Below are 20710 nucleotides of genomic sequence, written 5' to 3'. Positions count from 1 at the left end.
CAAACTTTCCTCTGAAAATAAGGAGACCATGGAAAAAGCTGTAGAGGAAAAGATTGAATGGCTGGAAAGCCACCAAGAAGCTGACATTGAAGACTTCAAAACTAAAAAGGAACTAGAAGAAATTGTTCAGCCAATTATCAGCAAATTCTATGGAAGTGTAGGCCCTCCCCCAACTGGTGAAGAGGCTACAGCAGAAAGAGACGAGTTGAAGACACTGATCTGCTAGTGCTGTAATATTGTAAATACTGGTCTCAGAACTTTCCTTAGGAGAAAACCAAGAGAACTTAAGTCTCAAATGTAATTGGAATCTTCACCTCAGAGTGGAGTTGAAAATGCTATAGCCCAAGTGGCTGTTTACTGCTTTCCATTAGCAGTTGCTCACATGTTTTGGGGAAGAGAGAGAGGAGGAATTGGCTATCTTAAAAAACTGGATATAAAAATGTGGGTCAGGATGTGTGTTCACCTCAGAAATGTTCTATTTAACGATTGGGTCATGCACATCTGGTGTAGGAACTTTTTTCTACCATAAGTGACACCAATAAATGTTATTTAAAAATAAAATACTAAAAGTTTGGAACTGTCATAAAATAAAAATTTGTACAGATAAAGCTAAGGGATAAATCACTATCAGAAGCATTAAAACCATCTAAAGCCAAATAACTAAACTATATAATTTAAATTATAATATATTTATATATTATATATTATGTATTATTTATTATATACTACATATCATAGATTTACATATATCTATTTGATATAAGTTGTTTATATATAATTATAATATAATCCATGTTTTATATATCATATTAATATTAATTATACTAATATAATAATTGTATTATTATCTTATTAATAATAGAAATTATATTATTATATAATTACATTACAATGATATGTAATATAATATAAATTAATATAAATCTAAATATATTATATGATATATAATAAATATGTTATATATAATAAAATAATATTTATACATTTAACTTATATATTTTTTTATTATATGTGTATATAATATATATGTATTTCATATTATATAAAATTTATATTAAATACATATGAATCATAAACATTTTGATATGTAATATATAATTTATATAATACATATACTTATATATTTATATATTAATATATATAATTTACATATAAATATATAAGTACATTATGTAAATATATTATATAAATTATATATAATATATTATGAATATATAATATATTTATATATTAATATACATAAAATTTATATATAATATATTTTTATTATATGTATATATGATAAAATAAATGTATTATATATAATATAAATTAGAATGTTATATAAATATATTGTATTTAATTTATATTATATATGTATTATATAATATGCAATATATTTATATAATATTATAATTTAAATTATATAAATTATGTCTTATTTGACTTTAGATGATTTTAATACTTTTGATAGTTTTTAACCCCTTAACTTTATCTGTATAAATTTTTATTTTATGACATTTTTAACCCTTTTTGTATTTTTTACAATGGTCTTAAAAAATGCATGCTTCAGATATTTTTAATTTCAATGCATTTTCTCCTGACATTATGAGGGTTTGGTTAAAACCATTCCTTTGGATGTATGCCTGCAATCCCAGTAGCTTGGGAGGCTGAGACAGGTGGGATCTCAAGTAGAAAGTCAGCCTTAACAATGGCAAAACTCTTAGCAATCCTGTCTTTAAATAAAGTTCATAAAAAGAGTGGGGATGCGGCTCAATGATTGAGTGTCCCTTAGTTCAATTTCCAGTTACCCCCCCCAATCCTTTTGTATGAAATGTTTTGACTTATAAATCACTTTACATACTTTTTCTACCTGGACTATCAACTAGTGAAAACGTATATGTCATTAGAATTGAGCAATAATTTATTTAAGTTCATTTTGAGTGTATAGTAAGTCACATTGTTTGCAATTTCAGAGATGTAGATGACTGAATGTGTTTCACTTATAAAATACCCAGTTTTTATAAACTAGTCCATTCCTGTTATTTTCTGGGTTTCATCATCTTGCCTAAAATATGATGTAAAAGGGACAAAAATAAAAGAGCATTCTTGGTATGTGTGAACTATATTGTGAGTCAATGTTTTTGTATGATCATATTATACTTGATAAAAATTATATGTACAGGTTTATACACACATTATTATATGTAAATTATTTCAAGTACAATAAGTTATTGTGGCTTCTCTGAAATTTTTGCCTCTTGGAGTATGGTACTTTAAGATTATTAACTATTGACTCAGTGGTCAACACATGGGCTCACCACTTAACTATAATATGAAATGTGTTTTAGGGCATGTAATCTTATAGTTCTCCATAACATTAAGGACTAAGGAGAAATGAACAAATGGACTTTTTAATGCTAAAGCCAGTTTTTAGCCTTCTTTATACAAAGTACAAGAATCATATTGGTTTGAAAACTTAAAAATAAAATCAGAGTTAACATTTATTGAGCTTTGTGTATTTAGACTTTACCAAGTTGAAATTTCACAGCAACCTCTAATGGGTAAGTAAGCATTTTATAATTCCTGTGTTACAGATGAGGAAACTGAGGCTTAGCTAAGTGACATGCTTTTAGTTTTCAGAGATGCAGCAAGCAGAATTGAATCTCAAATACAGGCTTGTGAAATTTTGATTAGTGCTTCTTTTTTTGGGTACCAGAGAGCCACATCCACAACCCTATTTTGTTTTTTATTTAGAGTAGGGTCTCACTGAATTTCTTAGCACCTTGCTTTTGCTTTTGCTGAGGCTGGCTTTGAACTTGCAATTCTCCTGCCTCAGCCTCCCAGTGGGATTACAGGCATGAGCCACTGTGCCTGGCTGGTTAGTACTCTTAATGAATGTGATTACTAAATAATAGCAGGAAACACTGAACAATAGAAAATGCATCTTTCGATGTTTTTATTGTAAAATACACTTACAATTTGCCATTTAGACCATTTTGAAGTGTACAGTTAAGTAACACTAAGTATATTCACATTGTCCAAGGTGGAGTGTATTGCTGCGTCATCAGTTGACAGAAAGCAGAAGGGAGGAAAGGGATGTGAATGATGTGTGAAGCCTCTTACATAAGGGCATTCATTCTATTAAAAAATATAGAGCTCCATGACCTAATCACACGTTTTGACTTATAAATCACATTACATACTTTTTCTACCTGTACTATCAACCAGTGAAAACGTATATGTCATTAGAATTGAGAAATAATTTTTTTAAGTTGATTTTGAGAGCATAGTAAGTCTCATTTTCCCTTTTGCTGCTGTCACAATAGTGATTGTCACAACATATACATTTGGGAAGAACATATTCAGACCATAGCAACCATGTATAATACACTGTAAAGAGAAATCCTTCTGGGGAAAGAATGTTGGTTTAAATCATGTGGAAAGTCCTTTCTAACTCTGAACCTAAGACTGTAGGGTAAATAGACCTTGATTCTAGTGGGCTGTTTCCAAATATGTGTCCATACATGGCAGTGCCCTGTGCTGATGCAGCTTGCATCCTGAGGTTTCAGCTACCAGCCAGGGATCACTGCACTGTGGCCCTGGTTCCCATCTCCATCTTGCTACTAACATGAACTGATGTCACTATTGGATTGTAGGATTTAAGGACTGTTGTGTAGTTTAAAGCTTTAGGTTGTTGATATTTAATTACAATAATTAAACATTTAATGACAATTTACTATACACCATCACCATGCTAGATAACAGAGACAAGACAATCTTTAAAAACACTTTCTGGGCTGGAATAAAGCTCAGTTAAGTGCTTGCCTAACATGTGCAAGGCTCTGCGTTCAATTTCCAGTACTAAAAACAAACAAAAAACCTTTTTGTATTTGTGGAACTTACAACTAAATACTATCAGGAATTGGCAGCTAACTCTCAGTGGATTCTATTTTCACATTTGAAAAAGTCAGATTTGTTTAAGTACCATGTTTTCAAGAAAAAAAAAATAGCAGAATGTCCTGTAAATAAAGTCTGAGAATAGGACTAAACTTTTAAATTGAAGCTAAAATATGTAACTTGTACTATTTCAAAAACATTATTTCCCATTTGTAAAATTCTTATCTTCCCCTTGGAACTGCAGAGTGAACCCTGGGGAGCTTAACCGCTGAGTCACATTCAGAGATCTTATTTTTTGAGACAGGATCTCACTAATTTATTGAGACTGGCTTTGAGCTTATGATCCTCCTGCCTCACACTCCCAAGCCACTGGGATTAAAGGCATGGATGGACCTCCCATTACTAAAATTGTAATTATTATATTTGTGCACCCAGCTTTCTTTCAGGAGACTTCAATTGAAAATTCTCCTGAAGGCTGGGATGTGTTTAAGTGGTAAAGCACTTTCCTTGCATGCTGAGGCCCTGGGATTGAGCTCCAGTGCTAGAGAGAAGGAAGGAAGGAAGGAAGGAAGGAAGGAAGGAAGGAAGGAAGGAAGGAAAAAAGGAAGGAAGAAATGGGGGAAGGAGAGAAAGGAGAAAAAGGGAAAAGTGAGGGAGAGAGGGAGGAAAAAGGAATGGAAGGAAGGAAGGAACAAAGAAAGGAAGGCAGGCAAGGAAAAAGATCAGGAAAAGAAAATTATAATGAACACCAATTAAAAGGTCTTCTGCTAACCTACATATTAGTCATTCAATACAGGAACCAAAGCCCTTGTATGACTATTTGAATTAATTAAAATTCTACAAAATCAAATTTCACTATCTCAGTCCCACCACTTATTTCAAGAACTCAGTAACCACATGGGCTCATGGGCTGGTGGCTATTATACCTGACAGTGCAGTGCAGATACTGTACACTTCTGTCATGGCAGAAAGGTCTATTGGACAACACTGATAAAGAGGAAGCATCACATCAAGATACTGGTATTGTGGATGTGTTAAAGAATATTCAATAAAATTAAACACCATACATTTAAAAAAAAAAAAACACTTAGCAAATTGTGACCTACAAGAGGAAATCCTGAAACTAAAAAAAAAAAAAGGACCTTCTTAACAAACCAGTCAAATTGGCAGCATCTCATTCATGATGTTGGCAAAATAACATCATTTGGAAAATAGCCTCTTTGTTGTGTATATACAAAAAAGCATCGTAATGAGTTTAAAAGTCCCAAATCTTGTATACAAATCTGGGTTGATTATCAATTGAATGTTACAAATAGAAAACCAACCAGGAAAACTAGTTCATCTAATGCATAATAGCACAGCACTAAAATAACAGACTGGAAATTCTTCCATGAAACAAAGCCACTGTGTTAACATAGTGAAAGTTCTTTCTTGACTAACTGCTCAACAGGGGTCAAACTAGACTTTTGAAATTCATAAGGAATTTTCTAACTTTTTTTGACGTTGTCTGCCTTTAGTGAATATACATATGTGAATATGCTTTTTTAAACTATATTTCACTCAATTTTTTCTAGTATAATTTTGTTGTAAGAGTTCATAAACACTGATTTAAAAAACTACTTCTTGCTACTGCAGTTCTAGATACTAGTAGAGCTAAATTCCAATTGATACATTAAAATAGGGTCCTATATGATATCTTTGATCTTAAATCTGGTATCAGTAATCATAAAGTCTAAAAACCCCTGCACTGAAGTTTAGTAATTCCTATTTATTACATGCTAGGCATTATACAAAGTGCTTAATTCCATTTATTTTATTTACTTCTGTAATAACTGTGTGTTAGGAAGTAGGTAGTATTAATCCTATAGCCTAACAGGCTGATCTTAGTTTAATAATGTGCTCCAAATTGTGCTCCCAATGAGTCCTTCAGTCAGAATTTGAACCCAGCTAGCTTCCATTAATTTTACTATCCCAAGATCTAGAACTCCTAATGAGGAATATTAAGAAAAGATAAGTTAAAATTTTTAATTTTGACTACTTATTACATACCAAGTAATTCTAAGCCTCTTCCTTAGTAGATCATTAAGACCACATGCCAACATATCTCCACATAGGAATCAGTCTTCACAGAGGAAGGCAGGTAGGGCTAGTGCAATGGACTTGTCCAGGGAAGAACTGGAGCAGGAGCTGAGCCAGCACCCAGGCAGCTGGCTGCAGAGCCTGCACTCTTCATGGTGCTAGAAGTTCTGCAGGACTGTAAATATGTTCTGGTGTTTACCATCCAACCACAATGGCTCAGCTCCTTTCTATCAATGTGGAGAAGGGCCCAGGACAGCAAATCACATGAGCAGTGCCTGGGAACCAGAAAAGAGAGGCCAGCAGCCTCAGGTGAAGAAGGAGGTCAGATGAGATGATGACCTGCAAATGATCCTGGTGTGCACCTGTCTGCAAACCACTGCCCAAGGATGTGGGAGAAGGAGCAGGTGGCAGGGATGAGGACCATGGGCTATGAACAGGGCCATTGGAAAGCCATCAGACCACTGGCAAGGCACACAGTTCCACTATCTAAGGATATATAGTACACAATAAGAAATGTTGATCTTAACCAGGTGATGGTGAAGTGTACTGAGAATTTATTAGGTGAGTTACTGTTCTAAGCACTTTTCATCTCAACAAACTCAAAGGAACTCCTAGTTGACCTACCTAAGAGTCGGCCCTTACTCATTCTATGATTGCAAGAAGAGTTTGTGGTGCTATTTAGTCCAGGGCCAGTGCAGATGGTGTGAACAGTTTGGTCACGTGGGAAAATCCTCAGGGAGTTTAAATTAAAGACACAGACACCATTTACCTTTAAACCAGCTCTGGGATGGCTCCTTGAACCCTCAGCCTCAAGCCCCCCAGGGAGGCAGTGAGGTTTAACTGAAGAGGAGAGAGAGAGAGAGAGAGAGAGAGAGAGAGTGAGTGAGAGAGAGAGAGAGAGAGAGAGAGAGAGAGAGAGAGAACACTAGGGATAGGGCTTTTATTGGGGAACGAAAAATTCTGGGGAAAATTTCATCCATTGAAGGTCAAGCGGGGGGTGGGGCAATGTGGCAATGTCAGGTGCGATGATTGGGTCTTTGATGCAGTGGTGAGACATGCCTCCACACCACACGGAAAAGCTCTCAAACCCAAGAAGGGTGGAGAGAGCTCTGCCACACTAAAAGTGTCTGAGCACCTCACACCTAGCCAGGGAGTAAACTCAGTTCAAGGATGGACTCCCACAGTGCTGCACTTTGAAGGGAAGGGAAACAAAAATATATAATGACTCCTCTCTAGGGAGCGGAGTGGCTCAGCAGCTCAGCAGCTTGGGGGTCACCCAGTTCCAGGAATGGGGGAGGGTCCAGAAAACTCACCCAGTTCCTGAACTGCAGGGTTCTGGGAGATCACTCCATTGTAGGGTCTAGGATTCCTATCCAGTTCCAGGACTGCAGAATCTTGGGAGGCCTGCCGCCCCCAGCAGCACAGGCATCCAAACTAAAGGTTACTCCAGTGAATTCCCTAGGATACCAAATAAAACACCCAGGACAGCTCCTCTGCCTCAAGCTCTCCAAATGGGAGAGCAAGGAATCTCACGAGGGGCTGGTGAGAGTGAGCATGTCCAAGAGTGGACTTTTACCAGGGAGACCCTCATTCTTTAGAAAATTCCATCCAAATAAGGTCAAGAGGGGCAGGGTTACAAGGACAAGTAAGGTAATTTGACCCCTGGGGTTATAGGAAGGCATGCCTAAGCATGAAGACACATTCTGCTACTTCCAGGATCAGGGCAGCCATGTAGGGCCACTTTGAATGTGGCCAGATCACTGCAAGTGACTGACAGAGCTGCAACCAATCAGGGAAGGAAAATGCAACAGCCCCCCACAGAGGCCTATCTAGTTCTAGGAGTGGAAGGTCTAGGAAGATCACACAGTTCCAGCATTGCAGGGTCCTCGGTCTTACCCAGGGTTGTAGGGTTTTCTGACCTGTAGGGTGAGGATGCAGCTCAGCCAATGCTGTTTTCTGAACCCATGGCACTACGTTCATCTCAGCCCTTGCAAGTCTGGCTGCTCTGCTAGGTCCCAAGAAGTGATGTGGAACTTCAGTCAGATGTAGGTTATGACTGCTGTGGGCACTCAGATGCCTCTTCCAGGAGGCAGCCTACAGTCCCAGTCCAGGCCCTGAGGGGCAGGATGCACCAGGGTCTGGGAGCACTGATGTGTGGCTTCACTGCAGGCTGGCCCCATGGGGTAGGCTATGACAGGGGCTGAGCTCAGGAGTGGCAGGCCACCAAGTGTGGGTGGTTTAGCAGTGCTAAGTCTCAGGGAAGGTGGGGTGCCATGGCTGTTTTTCCCCTGAGCAAGACACAATCCAGCAGTATTTCCAGTCCCCAGGTGTCATGGTCTAATAGCTGTGCTGGCCACAGGAGTGGGGTACACCGTCACCTCCTTCTCTTCTGGGAGCTCAGATGTGTGGACTCCAGGCAGTCCCCTCAGGAGAGCTGAGTGGCATGAGAATACAAGAGTCCTAGTAGTGAGTATGGAAGGTGTCCAAGGTTTGGGTGGGAGCTGCTGGGGTCCTCTTGCTTGATTAGTCCACACAGGGAGAAGGCTCCCTTGTTCTGAGCTGCTCCTGGCTGTTGATGGTGTGTCAGACACTAAGTCTGTCCTATATTCTGTGTGAACATCCCAGGATCCCATGCTCTATCTGGCTTCTGGTGATCCTTAGATGTGCTCTGGGGCTCTCTTCACTTACCCTCACCAAAATGCATTGCTTATTTTGGGAGTTGTCTTTGTGGGAGGAAGGATGGTAGGACTTCTAGTCAGACTTCTTGCTAGCATCTCTGCTCCCTAGAAATGTTTACTTTAAAATCAGAATAATCATACCCGTTATCACCATGTTTAATCAAATTTGTATTGGAGATCCTCATGAGTAAAATATAATGAGAATAAAAGAAAGTAGAAGAATGGAATACTAAAATATAGAAAGCTTAAACTTGCATTATTTTCAAATGATGACGATTTTTTAAATATATTTTTTGTTTTTTAAATTTTAGATGGACCCAATATCTTTATTTTATTTTTTTAATGTGGTGCTGAGGATCGAACCCAGTGCCTCCCGCATGCCAGGTGAGCGCACTACCACTTGAGCCACATCCCCAGTCCAAACTATTTATATTTTGAAAAAAAAAAAGGAATCTCCAGAAAGATTATTGGAAATACCTATAGAAATTGTCAGGGATTTTTTCTTATATTTATTGATTGATTGTATATCCTCTTCTGAGAAGTGTCTGTTCAGGTTCTTAGCCCATTTGTTGGTTGGGTTATTTATTTATTTATTTATTTATTTATTTATTTATTTATTTATTTATTTTTTGGTGTTTAGCTTTTTGAGTTCTTTATGTACCCTACAGATTAGTGCACTATCTGATATGTGAGGTGTAAAGATTTGCTCCCAGGGAGTAGGCTTTCTGTTCACCTCACAGATTGTTTTTTTTTTTTTGCTGAAAAGAAACTTTTTAGTTTGATTCCATCCCATTTATTGATTCTTGGTTTTAATTCTTATACAGTAAGACTCTTATTAAGGAAGTTGGGGCCTAATCCCACATGATGAAGATTAAGGCCTATATTTTCTTCTGTTAGATGCAGAGTCTCTCACAACTCTCTTTACAATACTGAGTAAGTGGCAATTATTTTAATTGGGTAGGCTTTTCATAGGGTCAGAATAGATGTCATGAAAAAGAGAGAGCTGTCCATCAGTAGGGGACAGGTCTCTGCTTCATGACTACTTAGTGTTGAGTGGGTTCTATAAGCAGTGTTCTGATACTTCCACATTAAAAAAAAATTTATGTCCAACATACATTCTTCCCAAGGAAAGCTCTATCACACAGATTACTATATTACCCTTCTATACAAGTAGATGTCTTATGATCATATTTTTTCTTATTACTCTGTAGTGGAAGGAAACATTCTCAACTAATCTAGCAAGAATCATTTATCAATAGAATAAAAACACAAGTTTATCAACACATTCTTAAGAATCCCAGAAACAGAACTGTCCATATGGACAACTTGGATTCATGATGGAGATGGCATCATAGAGAAGTAGGAAAAGAGAGTATTACTTAACAAATGGGACTGGAGAACTGACATTCCACAAATAAAATACACACTTGCATTCCTACATCATTCCATATGCATGGTCAACTCTAGATATATTAACCATGCTAATATTTTAAAAGGAAATTTAAAAATGATTAGTGGAAAATATTGTGGATAGCTTTTAAAACTTGGTCTTAAAAATACTTTCTAAGAACGCACGCACACATGAAAACACATGATCAGAAAGGATTGAGCAGAAAGGATTCTTCTCAAGATTGCAACATAAAAGATTAGCAATTTGAGCACATAAAATTAAAAACATCTGGGGCTGGGGAGCTCAGCGGTGGAGTGCTTGCCTACCATGTGCAAGGCGCTGGGTTTGATACTCAGCACCACATAAAAATAAATAAATAAAAAAAATTATTGTGTCCAACTATAACTAAAAAATACTTTTTAAAAAAATTAAAGACATCTGTATGTCCAAAGACGTCTTAAACAGGAAGACCAGGGTGCTGCTGGGTGAAAAAGGGTGCCCAGCGAAGATGCTGCTGGACTTTGTCAGAAGAGCATAAGGAGCACCTGGCCTTCCTGACGAAGTGGTGGTGGAGTTTGGGTGGATCGGGCTGGAGTTCCTGAGGCGAGGGACCATCTCCAAGGTCTATGAGGGTGCCGCCAGGAAGCTCAACGTGAGCAGCAACACTGTCCAGCATGCTGTGGAAGGGTTGACCTACCTGCTCACCGAGAGCTCCAAGCTCATGATTTCTGAAGTGGATTTCCAAGACTCTGTTTTTGTTCTGGGATTCTCTGAAGAACTGAACAAATTATTGCTTCAGCTTTACCTGGACAACAGAAAAGAGATCAGGACTAATCTGGGTGAATTGGCACCCAGCCTTCCCAGTTACCACAGCCTTGAGTGGCGACTACATGTACAGCTTGCAAGCAGAAGTCTCAGGCAACAGATAAAGCCAGCAGTGACTATAAAACTACACCTAAATCAGAATGGAGACCACAACAACAAAGTTCTGCAGACAGCCTCAGCCACCCTACTTCATTTAGTTCAGCAACTGTAACAATCCTTGGACTAGATGAAAACCAAGCACTGTAGGAGAGTAGTTCACAACTTCAAGTAGTACCAAGTGATAAGGTCCTAATGCCTTTGACTCATTCGTGAATGGATGACATTCAGGAATTACTTTTCAGAATTAATTTTTATTAATCAGTGTTGATAAATGCATCTAGATTCCAGAAATTCCTTTTCCTATTCCAGGATATTGAGGTCATGATCAGAAGCTAAAGTCAAGTTCCTTTTCTGGTGCTAAATGTGGTCAGCTTCTTGACAGATTGAAAAGTAATTTTGTATTTTAAATGTGTAAATAGGATTTAATCAACCAGAAATGAATCTATACTGTTCATATCTTCTGTATATATGAGCAATACCCTGTTTTTTGGTACATTTTTGCCTGCTCAACTAGTATTTTCCTCGTTGTTGATCAATTTTGAGAATAAACTTTACAGCTAATTCCTTTCCTATTCAGAGTATTTCTAAATAGTACAATATTTCTGACTTTTAAAAGCATCTCATGATGTTACTAGCTACAGAATAATGTAAAGTGAGTATGAGTTTTTTAAATTATATGCCCATATTGTCATAGGAAGTTCATACATTTATCTTTGAATGTAAAGATAAGTAGTTTTTAACCATATTGCTGAAGTTTGACTTATGGTTCATTGACTTAAGTAGTACTCAATGTTGTGTGATTGTTAGTAATATTTTCGCATGGATTATTTTTTCCCATATACCCAAAGCAACTAAGACACACACTGTCCTTTACATTTATAAATAATGGATATAAAAATAATGCAATCAATGCTTGATTATCTGGGGAAAAAAAGATGTCTTAAACTAAAAATGTTTAGAAATTTAAGAATATATTTTCAATATAACTGATAGAGTTTCAATATAACTAACACACTTGAAAATTAAAAATATGTAAAGATAACCTACAAATTGGCAAGAAAAATATAATTAATCTAGTTAAAAATGACCAAAATATATGACCAGAAATTTTACAAAGGAATACAAATGACAATCAAACACAGAAAAGGAATGTAACATTATCAATGACAATAAATATAGACCTCATAATGAAATAGCTTCTGAAGGTTTTATTGCCAACAGCTAAGAGACCATGAGAAAGTGCCTGGACACCTCCAAGGAGACTAGACCAAGGGCATCTCACATGTGATTGACACTTGTGGCAACTGATGCTGCTTCTAGGAAGAGAGCTGGGTGTGATCCCTGGGCTGACCTCTCATATGCCCTGTGACCAGCAGCCACATTCCCAGCACATATAACAGGGACAGTCCCACACTGTCCACAGGGAGGCCTGTGCCTAAAGCTCGTAGCAATGAGGTTCAGAGCAGCAAAAACCTAGAGACGTCTCAAAAGTGCATAAGCAGGAGAGTGAGAAAGGCAACCAGGTATATCCACAGGCTGACTCCAGTCAAAACCAGTGAGCACAGTGGGTGAGTTTAAGGACCACCACTCTTTGATGGCTATTTTTATGTGTCCAGCTGGCAAGGTTATGGTCTCCAGTTGTTTGGTTAAGCATCAGTCTAGATGTGGAAAAATACTTCTTAGCTGTGATTGACATTGACTTTGAGTAACATAGGCCACCCTTTATAGTGTGGGTAGGCCTCATCTAATCAGTTGACAGCCTTAAGAGCAAGAACTGAGGTTCCTGAAGCAGAAAGGATTCTTCTCAAGGCTGCAACAAAGAAGACTCACCTGAGTTTCCAACCTGCTAACTTATGGAATTGACTTGAGATTGCAGCATTTACTTTTTCCTAAATTTCCAGCCTGCTGACAAGTGCCATGGATTTCAGATTGTCTGCTCCCATAATATGAAACAACACATCAAAACTAATCTCTCTCCCATTCTCTCTCTCCTTATCTCTTCCAAGACTACACAGCATGCAGATACATTCAACAGAATATTTTTGTTAAATTAAAGGATCACTAAAATGTTATACATTTATATGCATTTGTACACACACACACAAACACATACACATACACATATAATGTTAGGAATACTAACAGTTGCAATAAAACTTCAAAGAAAGTGAGAGAATAAGGACTCCTAAAGGTGAAAGGAGGCAGGGGAAAGCATATACTTCCATGAAAGTTGTTCCACTTGAATTTTTAAGGTAGGTATATGAGAAATAACTAAAAACTTAATAAAAGCAGGCCAGTATGGACAATGTAAGTGTGTTATCAATGTGAGTTATGGGAAATTGAATCTTTGGCATCTGAGATCTTTTGAAACATGATAAAATTAGCAATGGATGTTTCAATGATATGCATGGATTTCTGGTGGCAGTGGATGGAGGTGGAAGAGGAAAACAAAGGCCACATGCTGAGGAGAGGCACTTTCCCTGTGCTCATTTTTTAGTCCTCTGACCAGCAAACAGGACTGTGGAATCTTGGCTGGCCCTGGAGTCACCTGGGAAGTTCTTAGTGCCTGGATCTCACCCCCAGACGTCCACATTTATTGGCCTTAGAATGAGTTTAGGCAAGGACATATCTGAAGGCTCACCAAGGGGTTCTCGGTGCAGGTCTGGGACTCCCTGTGGGACAGGATGCTCTCAGGCTGCAGGTGTCTGAGCTCTGATTTAAAGTTAGTTTCAAGCAAGTGAAGAGCACAAACAGATCTCCTTTGTACAAAGAGTACAGGGCAGAGAGTAGAGGACAGATGAGCAAGACGACAGGCTGGCAGTCGCAAGGCAGTTGGACGCCCTTCTTTTTGGCTTTGGAAAAAGGTGAGGCATTTGGAAGCAAATGTGCTGACTATGGTATGTGGAGACCAAGAGGGGAAGCTGCTCAGTGGTGTCTGGTGGGACCCAGGATTTCAAGCCGGTGATTAGGTAGGTTGTGATAAGTAGTGATGGTGAGCAGACTGGAACCCCTGGCCCTTTGATGTGCCAGCTTTGCAGTGCCTGGGAACTCTTTGCTGCAGAAAAATATTTGTTAATCATTGGATGGCTTGAGAGAAGGTTAAAAGCAATGAGTGATTATGGGCATGGTGACATATTCCTGTAATCCCATCGGCTCAGGAGTTGAGGCAGAAGGATCCTGAGTTCAAAGCCAGCCTCAGCAAAAGTGATATGCTAAGCAACTCAGTGAGAGCCTGTGTCTAAATACGTTCAATATCCATGCATTTATATAGTTTCCCAAGGTTTTTCAGTGTAGATTTTAATTTCATTCTACTATGATCAAAAAAAAAGATGCAAGGAATTATATAATTTTTTTGTATTTTATAAGTGTTTCTTTGTAGTATCAAATATGGTGTATTTTTGGAGAAATTTCCTTGAGCTACTGAGAAGAAAATGAATTCAGCTGTTGTTGGATGAAATACTCTATAGATGTCTGTTAAGTCCATTTGTTTTATAATTTTTTCAAATTCAAAGTGTCATTACTGAGCACATGTCTGGATGACCTATTTATTGGTGAGAAAGGTGTGTTGAAATCATTCTATATTTTTGTACTGGAGTCTATGTGAAGCTTCAATTTGAGTTGTGTCTCATTCATGTAATTGGCTGCATCCATATTTGGAGCATAAATATTTATTATTGTTATATCATCTTGTTGGATTGTTCTCTTTACCAGCACAAAGTGACCTTCCTTGCCTTTTCTGATTAACTATGGCTTGAATTCAGCTTTGCCAGATATGAGAGTAGCTACTACTCCTTGTTTTCATATTCCATGTGCATGATATATAAATTTCAACCCTTTCACTTTCAGCTTATGACTGTCTTTGCCAGTAAAGTGGATGTCTTGCAAAAAAACATAGTTGTGTCCTCTTTTTATATCCATTCTGCAAGCCTATGTCTTTTAGTGTGATAGTTAAGATTATTTATAGTCAATGAAATTATAGAGAGTTGTTTATTGACTCCTGCCTCTTTGATTTATTTCTAGTGTTTAATGTGATCCTGTTTCTCATGTACTTGGCTGTTTTTGAAATTATATTTGTTCACTTGTGAGCTCTGGAGTTTGCTTTCTATTTGAGTGGAGTATTTTCTTTCTTTTTTCCAGTTCATTTCCCTGTTTTTTTTTTTTAATTTTACCATCTTTCTTTTGTTCTATTTTGGATATATGTAACTGCAGAGTATATTTTAACATAGTATACATTCATGAAGTATAACTTATTCTTCACTAGGATTCCATCCTTGTGGTTATACACAATGTGGAATTTCACTGGTCGTATATTCATATATATAACATAGGAAAGCTATGTCCAGTTTATTCTACTGTCTTTCCTCTTCCCAGCCCACTCCCTCGCTTCATTCTTCTTTGTCTAATCCAATGAACTTCTATTCCTGACTCCCCCCCTCACCCCACTACCCCTGTCCCCGCCTTTGTATTATTCAACATCCACATATCAGAGAGAAAATTTAGCCTTTGGTTTTTTGGGGATTGTCTTATTTCACTGAGCATGAGAGTCTCCCGATCCACCCATTTATCTGCAAAAGTCATAAAGTAATTCTTTTTATGGCTGAGTAATATTTCATTGTATATAGATACCATATTTTCTTTATCCAATTATCTACTGAAGGGCATCTAGGTTGGTTCCACAGTTTAGCTAATGTGAATTGAGCTGGTATAAACTTTGATGTGGCTACATCACTGTTGTATGGAATTCTTCTTCTTCTTCTTCTCCTTCTCCTCCTCCTCCTCCTCCTCCTCCTCCTCCTCCTCCTCCTCCTCCTTCTTCTTCTTCGTGCTGGAAATTGAACTCAGGACCTTGTGAATGCTAGACAAGTACTCTACCAACTGAACTATATCCCAGCCCCTATATGCTATTTTTAAGTACTTTGGGTATATACCAAGGAGTGGGATAATTGGGTCAAATGGTGGTTCCATTCCAAGTTTTCTGAGCAATCTCCATACTGCTTCCAGAGTGGTTGCAACAATTTGCAGTCCCACCAGCAATATATGAGTGTACCTTTTCTCCCACATCCCTGACAATATTTATTGTTACTTGTATTCTTGATAATTGCCATTCTGACTGAATTGAAAAGAAATCTCAATCTAGTTTTAATTTGCATTTCTCTAATTGCTAAAATGTTGAACATTTTTTCATATATTTGTTGACCTACTATATTTCTTCTTCTGTGAAGTGTCTGCCAGTTTCTTTGCCCACTTTTTGATTGGGTAATTTTTTTGTGTGTGTGTTAGGTTTTTTGAATTATTTATATATCCTGGAGATTAATGCTCTATCTGAGGGGCAGGGGGCCATTTTGTAGACTCTCTCTTCACATTCTTGATTGTTTCTTTTGCTATGAAGAGGCTTTTTAGTTTGATACCATACCATTTATTGATTCTTGATTTTACATCTTGGGTTTTAGGAGTCTTGTTGAACAAGTTGGTTTCTAAGCTGACATGATGGAGATTTGGGCCTACGTTTTTTTTTTTTTCTAGTAAGCACAGGGTCTCTGGCCTAATGCCTGGTTCTTAATCCACTTTGAGTTGAGTTTTGTGTAGGGTGAGAGATTGGGGTTTTGTTTTATTCTGCTACATATAAATTTACAGTTTCTAAAGACACCATTAAAAGCCTACCAACAAAGAAAAACCCAGGGTCAGTCAAATTTTCAGCTGAGTCCTACCATCTTCCAAGAACTAATACAAATTCTCCTCAAATTCCAAGAACTAATACAAATTCTCCTCAAATTATTCTATGAAATAGAAAAGGAGGGAACTCTTCCAAACTCATTCTGTAATGTTAGCCTCACCCTTATACCCAAACCAAACTGACACATCAAGGAAAGAAAACTTCAGACTAATATCCTGATGAACATAAATGCAAAAATTCCCAATAAAATTCTGACATATCACATACAAAAACATATTAAAAAGACAGTGCACTATGATTAAGTGGGGTTCATCCCAGGGATGCAAGGTTGCTTCAATATATGGAAATCAATAAATGTAATTAAACACATTAATAGACTTAAAGACAGGAGTCACATGTTTATCTCAATAGATGCAGAAAAAGCACTTGACAAAATACAGCATTCATTCATGTTAAAAAAAGTAGAAAAACTTGGATAGTAGGATATATCTCAATATTGTAAAAGCTATACCTGTTAAAACCAAGGCCATCATTATTCTAAACTGAGAAAAATTGAAAGCATTCCCTCTGAAAACTGGAACAAGACTGAGATGACCTCTTATATCACTTCTTTTTTTTTTCAGGTAATGACTTTATTTTTTTAGTTAACATAACCAGCCCACGGTACAGCATGCTAAATCATAAAGTACAAGTCCAAGGAAGGTATTACCTTTACTAAGTTACAAAACTTTGGCAAATCAACACAGTACTGTATAATACAATAAAATATTATTTATGCTGGAGTCATATATTAGACTTAGTGATGGTTTTTACTCCAAAAACATCATTTAAATACCAAATCAAAACACTGTGGTTTTTAGCAGAGCACATTATTTTATACAATTTAATGTCTTTTAAAACTACACAAATTCTCATTTTAGAGTCAGTTCCCCCATGCAGTCTGTGCTAGTCTGTATTAGCAAGGTGAGTGTGTGTGTATGAGGAGAGGCTCTGTTTGCTTGGCTCTGGGGTTGGTCCAAAGTCAGGTACAGTTCCAATGCCTGAAAAGTGTTAAAATTCTATTTTAAGGAGACTCAATGTCAATACCCATTTCTCCGGAGTACTTTAAAAAAAAATTGTTAAATTTCACATAAATACTAGAACTCTAGAAATTAGTCATTTCAAGCCACAATAACCTCAGATGATCCCTTGGATTTTAAAAGTCCTGTATCTTTTAGTTTTGATCAAAAGTCACATAGCCTTACTCCAGATTATTAGAAAAAAAAAATTCTACCTAAAATACAGTTGTACTTTTTAAATAACAAATAAATACACTGTCTGCTTGGAGAGACCTGGGGATTTGATATTCTATACTGACTTTATCATTTTTCTACAAATGCTGCCCCTGCCATTGGTGTCCTTATGCTTCCTCTTTCTGAAGCTGTCAACTCTTCAATCTCAGCATTTAATTTGTGTATTACCCATTCCATTGCTTCTCGGCCTTTACTAGCATTAGAAGATATTGTGGTCGCCATCAGTCCTTCCAAGTAACTGCTAAGGCTAACTCCCTGCACAGAGATGATGGCTTCCTGAGTCAAAATAGTCTTTTCTGGGTCTTGAGGATGTGGTTTGTAGATAAGTCTCTCATCCACTGAAACCATATTTGTAAAGGAAATATTAGTCGATTTAAGTTCCATTGTTTTCTCTACAGGATCAACTACAGAATGTTCTTGCACATATGTTTTGGTTCTTGCTGAACCAATAAGAGACTTCACGATGGAAGGCAGTCCCCACTCTGTGCTAAGAAGTCTGTGGCTGTGCAGCTTTCCAGAGGGATCTATATGTCTGTCCAGCACATCAACTCCAACCACACTCGGGTTCATAGGGTTTGGGTATCTGCATTGCAGCTGTTGTAACAGTTTCCCATGGGTGGCTGAAAATAACAATGGGAAGTTCCTGAGAGGCTGGAGATCAAGGTACAGATCTGGTCGCCATGAACGTGTATCAGCTGGCACCTTGACTGAGCAGCTCAGACTATTTGGAGAAGAGGCAGAGCAGAGCTGCTTGCTGCTCCTCCTCCTGGAACATGGAGAGCATTTATTTGAGTATGCCTATCTTCTAGAAGGTAGGTCCCAGAACTTTCATCTAATCTTTAAGAGGTTCGAAGACGTGCTCCGAGGTCCAGATCTTCATGGTGCCAGCGGCCTGAGTCCTGTCCGGGAGACTCTAGGGGACAATGAGGCCACACTACCCAGCCCCACCCACCCCCAGTGGCCGCGCAGCGCGCAGGCGCCGTGGGGCCGGCGGGAGGACGTCCCAATGCAGGGCCCCGTGCCTTATCCCCTTTATATCACTTCTATTCAACAGAGTCCTTGAAATTCTAGGCAAAGTAATTATACAGAAGAAAGAAGTTAAAGGGGTATGATTAGGAAAAGAAAAGCTCAAACTGTCTCTATTAACTGATGACATGATTCTATATTTAGAACCCCTCCACACACCAAAAAAACAATCTCCACCAGAAAATGTCTAGAACTCATAAATGAATCCAGCAAAGTAGTAGGATATAAAATTAACACCCACAAAGCAATTGCATTCCTATACTAATGATGAATCAGTTTAAAAAGAAATTAGAAATGTTATTTCATTCACAATAACCCAAAATCAAACCAAACCAAAAAAAAAAAAAAAAAAAAAAAAAAAAAAAAACCCTTGGGTATCACTCTAACCAAAGAAGTGAAAGATCTGTACAATGAAATCTACAAAAGACCAAAGAAAGAAATTGAAGAAGAATTTAGAAGATGAATTTAGAAGATGTTCTTGGATAGGCAGAATTGATATTATCAAAATGGCATATTATCAACAGTGCTATACAGATTCAATGCAATTCTCTTTAAGGTTCTGATGACATTCATCACAGAAATAGAAAAAGCAGTCATGATATTCATTTGGAAAAATAAGTGGACTATCTCCTTATAAAAGTTCTGTAGTACTGAGTTAGTAGCCATGAATTCTTTTAGCTTCTTCTTATCTTGGAAAGTGTTTATTTTTCTTTAGTTTTTGAAGAATTGCTTTGTTTTATGTAACAGTCTAGGCTGACAGTTATTTTCTTCCAGGACTTAGAACACATCCTTCCAAATCTACCTGTTGAGTTTGCTGAGGAATCAGATGGCTTGATTCTAAAAGTGACCTGATGTTTTTATTTTGAAGTTGAAAAATTCTATTCTTGTTCAGTATATTTTATCATAATGTATTGTGGAAAAGTTATTTTCTTTCTTTGTTTCTTTCTTTCCTTCCTTCCTATCTTCCTTCCTTCCTTCCTTCCTTCCTTCCTTCCTTCTTTCTTTCTTTCTTTCTTTCCATATCATGGAATTTTACCCAGGGATGCTTAACTTCTGAGTCCATCTCCAGCTCTTTATGTTTATTTTTTAAATTTTGAGACAGGGTCTTGCTAAGTTACATAGGGACTTACTAAGTTGCTGAGGCTGTCTTTGAACTTGTGATCCTCTTTCCTCAGCCTCCCGAGCCACTGGGATTATACGTGTGTGCCACAAGTGAGAGCTTCTTTTTATGATCTTATATATTTGTGGTTCTCAAGTATCTGGCTGTTCATCTCATTTCCAAGATTTGGAACATTTTCTGTTAGTATCTTCCTGAAGAGGTTGACCTTTCTATTCACCTATATCTCACACCCCAATTCAATTCCAAATATTCTTAAATCTGATCTCATAATGTGCTTAAGAGTTCTTTTGAATTATTATCATGGTGACTTATTTTCCTTTCTTTAATACTGTCTGAATGTTCAATGCTGTCCACTTTACCTTCCAGCTTTGAGATGTTGTCTTCAGCATGATCTACTCTCACTCAGTTGTTTTTTGTTTTCTTAGAATTTATTGATCATTTTAATAATTATTCTTTTGAATTCTTTATCGGGTACTTCATCCACTTCAATACCTTTGTAGTCAGTTGCTGGTGAATTGTGACCTTTAGAAGTTATCATTTTACCTTGTTTTTTTTTTTCATGTTTCTTGTATACCTGTATTGTGTTTTATGCATCTTTTGTGATGAATTTCTTCTCTATTATTCTATGTGGACCTTTTTAGGTCACAG

The 20710-nt window shown here is 37.3% G+C and overlaps 1 protein-coding gene and 2 pseudogenes across 1 annotated transcript in view; 1 reads left to right on the top strand and 2 right to left on the bottom strand.

The window, feature by feature from the left end:
• The window catches only part of LOC143405204 (volume-regulated anion channel subunit LRRC8B-like), a 176894-nt gene that overhangs the window by 17499 nt on the left and 138685 nt on the right, over window positions 1–20710 (bottom strand). The gene's annotated exons all lie outside the window — the stretch shown is intronic.
• LOC143404413 (COMM domain-containing protein 2 pseudogene) lies at window positions 29–11122 on the top strand (annotated as a pseudogene).
• On the bottom strand, window positions 17502–20451 carry LOC143404412 (PRELI domain containing protein 3B pseudogene; annotated as a pseudogene).

Source organism: Callospermophilus lateralis, chromosome 7 (assembly GCF_048772815.1).
Source record: "Callospermophilus lateralis isolate mCalLat2 chromosome 7, mCalLat2.hap1, whole genome shotgun sequence".
NCBI lineage: Eukaryota > Metazoa > Chordata > Mammalia > Rodentia > Sciuridae > Callospermophilus > Callospermophilus lateralis.
The sequence above is the reverse complement of the archived record's forward strand: the minus strand, read 5'-3'. Positions and strand labels throughout refer to the sequence as shown.